The 10,401-nt window shown below is 47.1% G+C and overlaps 1 protein-coding gene across 4 annotated transcripts in view; it reads left to right on the top strand.

The window, feature by feature from the left end:
* The first annotated feature begins 113 nt into the window (after positions 1 to 113).
* USP35 (ubiquitin specific peptidase 35) overlaps positions 114 to 10,401 on the top strand; it is a 33,229-nt gene continuing 22,941 nt past the window's right edge. The window contains exons 1-3 of one of the 4 annotated variants that reach the window (XM_006272431.4): positions 114 to 177; positions 870 to 1,053; positions 4,981 to 5,090. The gene's annotated coding sequence lies outside the window, so the exon portion shown is untranslated. The remainder of the gene's footprint in view (positions 178 to 869; positions 1,054 to 4,980; positions 5,091 to 10,401) is intronic. The other 3 variants (XM_019493592.2, XM_019493593.2, XM_059722200.1) reach the window with 3 other exon arrangements.

Here is a 10,401-nt window from a genome sequence, read left to right as displayed (position 1 = left end):
GGACTTGTAGTTCCCCCGGGCTCCACCGCGGGGCGCCCGGCGGCTGCGGGACTACATGTCCCGGCAACCCCCGCGGGGCAAGAGCCGCGCCTCCGCTGGCCTTAAAGGGGCCGCAGCCGCCGCAGCGCGGCGCAGCTGGGAGTAGGCGCTGCTGGCCGGTGCGGGCTGCGCCTGTAGGTAAGGGCAGGGCGGGGACCCCATCTCTGCGGCCAGGGCAAAGCGGCAGCGCCTGGGCATCCCCCCCATGGCTGCCTGGAGCTAGCAGTGCACATCTGGGGAGGGAGCAGGGATGCATTTGCCCCCAGGGGTGTTCCTCAGCTCCACCAAGGGTGTCCAGATGTGGCCCTGCTTCTGCTCCCACAATCCTGGGCTCTGCTGGTAGCGGGTCATCGTGCGCCAGCCTATGACCGTTGCAAATCATGGAAAATGAGGGTTGGAAGGGACTTCAGGAGGGCTGGTGTGGCTGCGAGAGGGCAGGGCTGCTGGCCCAAGTGCCCCCTGCCACCTGCCAGGCCTGGGGGATGCACCCACAGGGCATTCCTAAGGGGCGTGCGGCTTGAAGGGCGGTGGGGTATAGGTTGTAGCTGTGTTGATCTAAGGACATAGGCCAACAAGGTTCTTTGGGTAAATGTGATGTTTTTTATTAGACCAATTCAAACAGTTGGAAGAATTCTTCTTTGCAAGCTTTTTGGTGCAAACACCCTTGAAGGGAGACAGGCTTTCTTGCATCCAGCTCCCTCGAGTTTTTGGGCAGGGCCCTAGCCTCTGGGGCTTGGGGGGTAGAGGCCAAGAGGTCTGTGTGGGCTGAAGGCAAATTGGGGTGGGAAACGCATGACGTATCTAGTTCTGAAGGCATCTCCTTTTCTCAGCTGCGGCACCGCAGGGAGCGGCACCCTGGAGCTTCTGATGGCTTCTAGCAAAGAGCCTCGACCTCAGACTTTCACATCCGTCCTCTTCGGTCGGGGGCGTGGTGCTCTGAGCCTGGCCTAGGCAGGTGCTTTATCTGGATAAAGGAAGAGAGACATCTTAAGGGAGAGGAGAGAGCTTTATCCTGTAAGTATCTCAAGGAAAAAGCAAGCCTGACAGAAGTGACTTGTTTACTGTCTTAGAAAGAGTGACAGAAAGGGCTTGGGGCTGAAGGGTGGATTATGACCAGGCCCAGTGATGCAGAGTCGAAGGGGCCTGGAGCACAGCAGTAAGGCAGAGCAGCAGTGCAGCAGGCTGGTTGCTGCCTGCTAGGGTGGGCTAGATTGCCTTGCTAGGGAGGAAGGTATAGCACAGCTTGGGTATCCAAGGAGGATGAAAACATCCCAGATGAGCATAGCTTAGTGGTTCAGGCAAGCTCTGCTTTCTATTCCCTGCTCTGTGACCCAGGGCAAGTGGTGGCAGATAACAGGACAAGACACAATAGTCTCAAGTTGCAGCAAGGAAAGCTTAGGTTTGATATCTGGGAAGCTTAGGTTTGTCACTAGTAGGGCAGCAAAGCCCTGGAATAGCCTCCATCCTTTTTAGGACTCGGGTAGACAAAGCCTTGGCTGGGATGATCTAGTTGGGGATTGTCCTGCTTTGAGGAGGGGGTTGGACTAGATAACCTCTTGAAGTTCCTTCCATCCCTAATTTTCCATGATTCTGTGATTTGAAGTCACTTAACTTACCCCTGCCTCAGTTTCCTAGTCCGTCTGTAAAATGTGATGGCTACTGATGGGGGTGTCGATGACTAAACTGGTCAGTGTTTTTAAGTCTGTGAAAACCTGTATGGAAAAACTGTTGTGTGAAGGAAAATTATTGTTCTTCATGTTAAGAAGCTTGACTTGGGAGACTGAATCTGTCTAGACAGGGGCAGAGTAAAATGTGGATGGATCTAATCTTGACACTTAATGCTGATGGACCCATCTTGATGGAAGACAGATGTCCCAGCTAGATGTCAGAACACCGTTTCAAACATCAGGAATTTCAAAGGAGTGAACTGGACCCTAAGGGCATCTAGCAGCAAGGATTCAGTACAGCATCACTGCAGAGAAGGAAAACTTAGCTAAAATATCCTTGGGACTGCAGTAGGGAAGGGTCTGGCAAAAGACTGAAAATCCAAGTGGATGGTCATAGTGATAGAACAGATCTCTAGGTGTCACGCTTTTTGTAGTGGGCGCAATGATGCACACCAATGTGGTGACAGCAGGAGTATGTCCTGAGACCTCCTACACTAAAAGGGAACCCTATTGCTAGAGGAGAATCTCCATCCGTTCCTAGCCATAGAGGGCATATGCCACACAGATGATCAGTTTGGACTCTATGCAGCCAAGGGCAGTAGGATGCCCACGCATGTGCGGACAGGTGCCGCCACACACTACTTCACCACAATACTTGGCAACTCCTATAGGGCCTTTCAACCAAAGATCTTAAAGTACTTTCAAAACTGGATTAACTACACCTGGCAGCTTGTGAAGTAGGTAAAAGATCTATGAGGGCTCATTTCTACTTCACCAAAGTGTTTTAGCAGTGCCCATTGCTGCTATACTGCACTTTAGGACAGGAAGTGCAGAATATTATTCTATCCAGTTGAAAGTGGAAGACTAATGGAGAAATGTGGACTGTAAGGGAATGTGATCAGCCTTGGGGATAGCATTTTTTTATACAGAATGTCTTGGGATCCTTCGAATCATAGGAAGTTAGGGTTCGAAGGGAACTCAGGAGGTCATTTAGTCCAACCCTCTGCTCAAAGCCCTTAATAGTTGCAAATGACTAGAACCTCAGCTTTGTTTTGCCTGAAGGATGATCTTGCTGGTTTTTCCTAGTCATACTAGCTAAAAACTTCTGTTCAAGTCTCAGAATGAACGTCCCTGATTCTCTGCTCTACAGCCACTTTATGCTGGTGCGACCTTGCTGAGGTCAGTGATTTTTAAACGGCAGTAGTGAAATGGAGTATCAGGGCTACTAGAGCTGTGGGTTTTAGTACTAAGTCAAGGATCAGGACTTGAGAGACCTATGTTCAGTTCACAGCTCTGCCACAGATTCTTGCATGACCTTTGGTAAGTCATGTAGCTTTCCTGAGCTCCAGTTCCCTTTCTCTTGTCGATTTACATTTACACGTGCCTTGGAACAGGAGATCTTTTTCCTGTGAGTTTATACAGCCCCCTGCGCAGTGGGGACAGAGTCTCAATTGCCTGGGTGTGGCTGTGGTACAGTAAATATAATGTAACAAATTATGGAACTATGTTGATTTTATTGAATATTTGTATATTTTATAAATAATATGACTGAGGGCCTCGGGCAGCCCCAGCTGACTGAATATAAAATAATTAAGGAAAAATAGAGGGAGTTACAGCAATCTGCATTGATTATAAATGCTTCAGAAAATTCACAAATTGGAATGACTTTACATGAGTTCTAATGACTGTAATATTTTTTTTATGTGGAATAACCAAGACCAACAATTAAGAGAGCTGGGTGCATAGAATACACAATTAGAAAGTAGAGGCTTAATGAAAGTGGTTCTGTTGGTTAGGGATGAAAGCCTGGGGGTGACATTTTATCTGATGAATTTAACCTGAGATTTCTTTAAAATTGTTTTGTAGGGTTTGATGGGAACAGGTCTCTGGAGTCTCAGCTACCTGCTGGGCAAGTGGCAGAGGCTGGATGAGAGTGCAGCTAGCTAGCATGGTGCTGTTCTCTCTCTTGCCCTTTGCACCTGACTGAAATTCCTGTCCTGCCAACATCTGTCAGCACAAACCTGATGTTCCGGGAAAGCAAACCCAGGACCCAGGCGGAGGCTGTTCCTCTTTAGACTCTGAGAAGCCACTCAGTTCTCATGGAGAATTTTATGCAGCCCGGGCTCAATCAGGCAAGATGCTGAGCACTTCAGTGCGGTGCTGCGTACACTCTGTCCCTTGTGACTTGAGTGGACATTGAGGGCACTTAGCATCTTGCAGGATTGAGTCCTAATGGCCCGGTAGACTGTGCATGCAGCAGGAATAATGCTAATACCTTGGCTGACGTCGCAGAAACAGTTTGAATGGGAATTGGGGATTATAATAGGTAGTCAGGTGACTTGGTTTCTGCTGTTACAGATCTCCAGAGAATTCAGAGAAGTAGATCAGGTTTTGTTTTGGGTTTTTTTTGTTGTTTTTTTTTAAATGAGTATGTAAGGAGGAAAGCACTTTGTTCATCAAACTATGTGTAGATGGTAGGGTTTTTTTCTTCTTTCTTTTAACTTTTCCATTTTTGGTGTAGCTTGTCAAACAACCTGCGTAATCTGAAGTTGTTTTGGATTGCTTTCTGAAAAATAGGCAGGGTAAAAATCCAAGACTCTCTTGTTTTAATTTATGATCATCTAAAAACCTCCTTTGATCTGAATCTGAAGAGCTCATACTAAACACTGAAAAATATCCTAAGGAAATTACATTGGCAATCAGCAGCTGGACGTGGGAGAGGGGAATAGTTGGAAGGACTTCAGCTGAAGTTAATTCCAATTAAAGAGAATGTCCTTTTAATATTCCATTTTTATAAAGAATCACTTGGATCAACTTTGATTAAGGTGAGAGAGAGAATGTGTATGTGTTGGTGGAGAGAGGGCTAAAAATCCCTTTTCCTTTTGGAGACTTATTTGCTTACTTTTAGTTTTACTCTAGGAGTTGAGCAAAGAGCAAGACTGGTGAGTTCGGTTGCTCTGTGCATAGTCTGTTTGGTTTCTGGTAGTTAGCCCACACTTATGCTTGTGCGTCTTCCTTCCTGCAGGGACACTCAGTAGGTGAAAAGTGCATATTTTAAATCTGGTGAGAACATCTTTCTATAGCAGGGTTTTCAGTTCTGTGCACTGAATGAGTTGGGGGCAAATATAGAAGAATTCCTTCCTGATCCTCCTAGGCCAGATTAGCAGGGATTTTGGGAGGGGGGAGGGTGTGAATTCCCTTCCTCTGTATAAGAGGCCATGGTCCTCTTAAGATCTTCAGTATATATTAACCAGCTTCTTTCCTGTCATTGCAGTGACAGAGCCCTGGCCAGCTTACCTGCTCTTATGGCCCGTTGCAGGATGTCCTTGCTGTTTCTGGCTCTGTCTTGTAGCTACGTGTGAAGATTTGAACTGGTGATTTCAGGTAATCCTTATGGTAAAATCTGGATAGTGGCAAGTGGCAAGCGTGAAACACAAAGTTGGAAATGAGGCCTGTTGGTCATATTGTCATGTAGCAGGTTCTACATGTAATAGAAATGACTGTGGTTTAAGACGGATCTGGGTGTCTGATTTAAAATGGTTGCCTGTGAATGCAGGAGACTGGACTCAAAGACTCGGGAGACCCTGTTCAGTCCTTAGTGGTGAACTAATATGTGATTTACATAAATTGAGGCTGCATCATTATGCAGATATGGTGACTCCTAACTTATGAATGCTCGACTCTACCTGAAAAGGCACTTACGAGGGGATGTGACAGCAGACTTCAAATACTTGAAGGGCTGACCTAACAAAGAGGGAAAAAGCACCTTGTCTCTCTCTCTCTTTCTATAGAGGGAAGGATGTGGACCAATGGCTTGAAGTTGCAGCAAAGTAAGTTTAGATTGGGTACTTAGAAACACTTCTTCATTGTGGGAACAGTGAGGCAGTGGAATAGATGCCTAGGGAAGCTGTGGACTCTCCATCACTGGAGGTGTTCAAGGAGCGGTTAGATAGCTATTGTTTAGGGATGATCTGGGTGTATCTATACCCATGGTAGAAAACAGGCATTTTCCATGCTTCTGGGCTTTGCTGGTTGCTCCTGCTTCCCCCCCCCCCCCCCCCCCCCCCCCTTTTCTTTTCTGTTACATGTGTTGGGGTGTTTTTAACCTTGTTTTTATGTAGGTTTTTTGAGGGTTAATACATGTATTTAGGGCTTTTTTTAGGGCTCTGGGAGCTCTGTTCTGCTGGACCCATGAAGGTTAAGGTGACGCCCATCTACATTGTCCCAGACCAGAGTTGGCAGGTCTTCCCCGGTCAGGCTCATGGCCAAACACAGCCTATTCACTTCTCCTGATCAGCAGTTCTGCTTGCTTGTGACTATAGACTGCATCTGGACAGTGTCCCAGCTCAGCCTGCCTGCAAGCTGGGGCCTCTGCTGTTCCCCAGTACTTCATCTGGCCCTGGTGCAGGGAGTTCTGCCATCTATATTTTTCCTGGATCCATGGCTCTCAAGTGAAGGGTGATCTTTGCAGTCCCTTTGCTCATCATATCCAGCAGGTCCCCTTTGTTGTACGTGAGTTCTGGCTGTATCAATGTGGGCCTGCCCAGGGCCACTGAGAAGCAGCACCCCCAGCCCTGTTCCCTCCTCCAGTGTTTCATGCCCAGCAAGTGAGGGAGGGGGAAGGCCATTGTTTTTTCTCAAGATCATGTTGAGAAATGGCTGAATCATCTATTTGGAATTTTCCTAGAACATTTTGCCTGAGGCAGACTCTTGGCATGGAAAATTTCAGCCCCTGTAGGTCAAAGCTTGCCAGAAGGAGTAAGCAGTTGAAAGCCTGGTATTCAAATGGGAAGTGTTGGGCAGACATAACTGTAGAGACTGCTCCCCATTTTTACTTATGTGGTGGTAGAGACCTTCATCTGTTTGGAGCCGTGTTGTGCCAGGCTGAATGTGGAGATATAACGAATGCTTCAAGCAGAGTATGGTCCCAAGACCAGGCATTGCAGGTGGAGGGACTAAACAACCAGACATGGGGAAGGAACGATGGAGATACCTAGGGGTATGGACATACACAATATGGTTACGTATCCTGGATTTTACTATGTAGTAAGACATTACAACCAGCTCTGTCGAGTAAGCTATAGGGGTTCTCACAATCCTGGCCACTCGAGGCAGGGCAGTCTGTTTGCATTGCACCAGTGTCTACCCCAGGATGAAAGTGACTGGCAGAGTGGACACACAACCAGTAAACCAGGGTAACTTTTATTAGTATACAGTGACTCCTTGCTTTTGAGGGGCATTTCATCCCAGAGCAGAGTGACTTTCACCAGGGTAAGGCTGTTCATTGTGTGTCCATTCGACTTGCACAGTAAAGCAAAGTTGACTTGCTCTGCTTAGTAGCAGGAGGAAGGAATCTGGACTCATGGTAGAGGTGATATCTTTTATTAGACCAACTAGACTTTTTCCAAAAAAAATATTTTTTTTAATTGCAAGCTTTTGGGCACCAACACCCTCCTTCAGGCATAGGAGAAAAGGTTGTAAGAGTTTTCTTGGGTAAAAACTTACTCTGTTTAGTCACTTGCTGTCTTTCCATGTTATTGTATGGTTAATTTTGTGGTTAAAAAACAGTCTTTGGCCTCTTTTTTTCTCTCTCTCTCTCTCTCTCACTTCTGTTCGGGTTGAAAGAGAAGGGCTGTTCATGGGCTGCTTCCTTTCTGCTGTGATCCTCTCTCCTTTTACTGTGAACCACAGGCCTGATAGGATCTTGAAATGCTTGTGCACACCTTTTCTCAGGGAAAGTAGTTCAAGGAGGAATGCCAGCCACGTCTGACTTACCTTGTGGGTCGGTTGACAAATCAAGGCTGGTCCAAGAGGCAGAAGAAACCTGGGTGGCAGAAGGGCATGAGCATGGAGCACAGAGTTGGAAATGGGCTCGTTGGCACGTAGCAGGTTCTACCCACAATAGAAATGACGGGGGTTTAAGACAAGCTTGGGTGTCTGATTAAACAGTGTTTTCCCTGGAGTTTCCTGCTCTGTTTCCATCTAGGGCCTGGCTCTGAATCTGACAGGAATGTTGTTCTGCGCTGTTCCAGCGAGACCTTTGTTCTTTCAGCGGGTTTTCTTCTAATCCCTTGCGGCTGGGAGGTTCGGGCAGTGACAAGCAGCCAGCTCTGCTGACTCGGCAGTCTCCGTCTTGTTCTCTCCGGTTGCTTTGGCAGCATGACATCAAATTGCAGCAGTTCCCTGATGAGCAGGATTTGCATTTGCCCCTTTCCAATTAAAGGCTGGGGCAGCTGGCGGAGTTCCAGAAAATGGAGAGCTCTGTACCTCTGTGCAGGGTCCGGTCAGAAAGCTCTGTATCTCAGTCGGAGTAAATATAATGGGCAATCCCAGAGAAGGCTGAATGTGGGGAGGTAGAGCAAGGAAGGCAAAGCATCCATTTTAAACGGAGCTGGACTCTTAACAAGACCCAGGCAGCTTCCTTTTAGGCATGTGTGGGGTAAATTGTTGGGCGGTTTCTGAAGAAGTGAGTTGCCCCCCTTCTCCTGAGCATTTAAAATCAGTCCCTGAGGTTGTTCTTCCTCTCCAAGCACCAGGACACAGCCCTGGATCTCACTTTATCTCAGGTCTTTTTCTGACCCCGCACCCTTCCTCTGTCCTTCTCTGGGCCCTCCAGACTTGGTCATCTTCCCCTGTTTTGTCATGCATTCCTGGCTTTTCTGTCCCCTGCTGCTTCCCACCTGTCCTCTCCTTTACTTTTCATTTAAAAGAAATGTCCAAAAGACACTGTGCAACTCTGGCACTGTGCCAGTTCATACCAGTTGAGGGTTTGGCCTCATCTCTCTACCCTGCAATTCACCCTTGGGTTGCTTTGTCTGTCTGTGTCTTTCCTTCAAAGAGTTCATTTTCACGAAGCATCAGCACTTCCACAGTCTACTGAAGCCAGTGGGGCTGGTGCAGTGTGGCCCCTTCTTGGGATATGGACCTTATTGATTCCCATTTGCTGAACAGACGGTTTACCTGTTCATTTGTAGGAAGTGCTACAGATGTGAGTGTGTGTTAATCTAGATCCCCGTCCACTGGAGTCCTCAGCTTGGGGAGATCAAATCCTTCTGCACCTCTCAAAATATTGCAGTGGTCACTATTTTATGGAGAAAGGTAGGGAAGTCACAATCAAAGTGACACCAATAGTCTCTGGTGCTCACTGCTTCTCCTGTTGGATGGTTCACCATCCTCTCAACTTCCCTGGCCCAGAACTGATCTCTTGACCTTCCCTCCCAAGGCTGCCTTATCTCTTACAGCTGAAGACCATTATCCTTTCCCATCCCCCATGTCTGCAGCCTTGGGGGCCCACTTTGATTCCTCTTGCCTCTTTGCCAGCATATCATTACATAGCCAAATCCTGTGGCTTCTCCCCTCATGATGAAGAGCTGGACTTCATTATTGGCAACACCTGTCTCATAGGGCAGTGTCCACCTCCATCCAGCCCTCATCTGCCTCTCTCCGTCTGAAACATTTGCTTTGGAGTTGGTATTCCAACCTGGTGTTTGTCCAGGTCGCCAAACTCATTGGAGTCCCATCATGGCCTCTCCATTGTGCTGCGTATTGCTTCCAAACATCTTGCCCTTATCTTCAAGGTACATCAGTAAAGGCTTTGGACAGGGTCTCTTTTCATGCCTGCCTCTCTCTCACTCTGACTTCATGGTTTTGCCCGTTCATCTGCAACAAATCTTAATGCTTTCCCCTAAGAAATGGGGAGTTGGAAAGGGACAGGAAGGGACGTTTCCTTCAAAGCAGAGGTATCACCCACCTTGCAGCTTTTTTTGCCAGTGACTTTCCTTTGGTGTCCTCAACCAGAGGATGGAGGAAGAGGCAGGGAGCCTCCCTGGCCCCTCTCCCAATACAAGGATTGTTGAAACACTGGGTGGGGTTAAGTCCAGATCCTGCTCACAGGCAGCCATATGATATTGCTTTAGTAAACTGGTCCAGCTCCAGTTTCTTTTTTCTTTTCTCTCATGACTCCTACTGGAAGGTTTTCAGACCTACACTCCCCTGGTGTTTAGAAACCTTCTAATTTCCAACCTAAATATATTCATGGCCACTTCATACACATTTGTTCTTGTGCCAACATTGTGCTTTTAGCTACTGTTTACTTCCCTGATGTATTTATAGCCAACAATTCTATCCCTTCCCAGCCTCCATTTTTTTTGCTGGGCTAAGCAAACCATGTTCTTTTAGTCTCTTCTTGTAAGACCGGCTCTTTGTTCCTTGGTCATCATAACAGCCTGTCTTTGAACCTGTTCCAGTCTTGTATTCCTCTTTTTGGAACACATTTGAGCAGGATTATGCAGGGTGCTCCAGGTGAAGTCCCATCAGGACCTTGTAAAATGGCAACAGGGAAATGCTAATGTAATGCAACTGGAAATGCCTTGTTAGGTACATCCTGGCTTGGATTTGCTTTTTGCATGTCTGCATCTTGCTTGTAGCTCATCATTCTCTTTTGCCATTTTGAATTCATGAGCACCATTAATCCCTAGGTGCATGCACTCTGTAATATTAAATATCATCCTGTTTCCATTATTCCAGTTCTCAAGGTCATCCAGGCTTCCCTGTGTGATATTTTGATCCTCCTCCATTCTGATGATACCTCCCAGCTCTGTGCCATTGTAAGATATTTCATCAGCATCCTCCTTTCATGACTTTGGCACAAAAAATAGAAAATATGAAAGAAGATCAGTCTCAATCTAGCCCATGG

The sequence above is a fragment of the Alligator mississippiensis genome, chromosome 1 (genome assembly GCF_030867095.1).
Source record: "Alligator mississippiensis isolate rAllMis1 chromosome 1, rAllMis1, whole genome shotgun sequence".
Taxonomy (NCBI): domain Eukaryota; kingdom Metazoa; phylum Chordata; order Crocodylia; family Alligatoridae; genus Alligator; species Alligator mississippiensis.
Note: the sequence above shows the minus strand (reverse complement) of the source record. Positions and strands in the feature narration are given on the sequence as shown.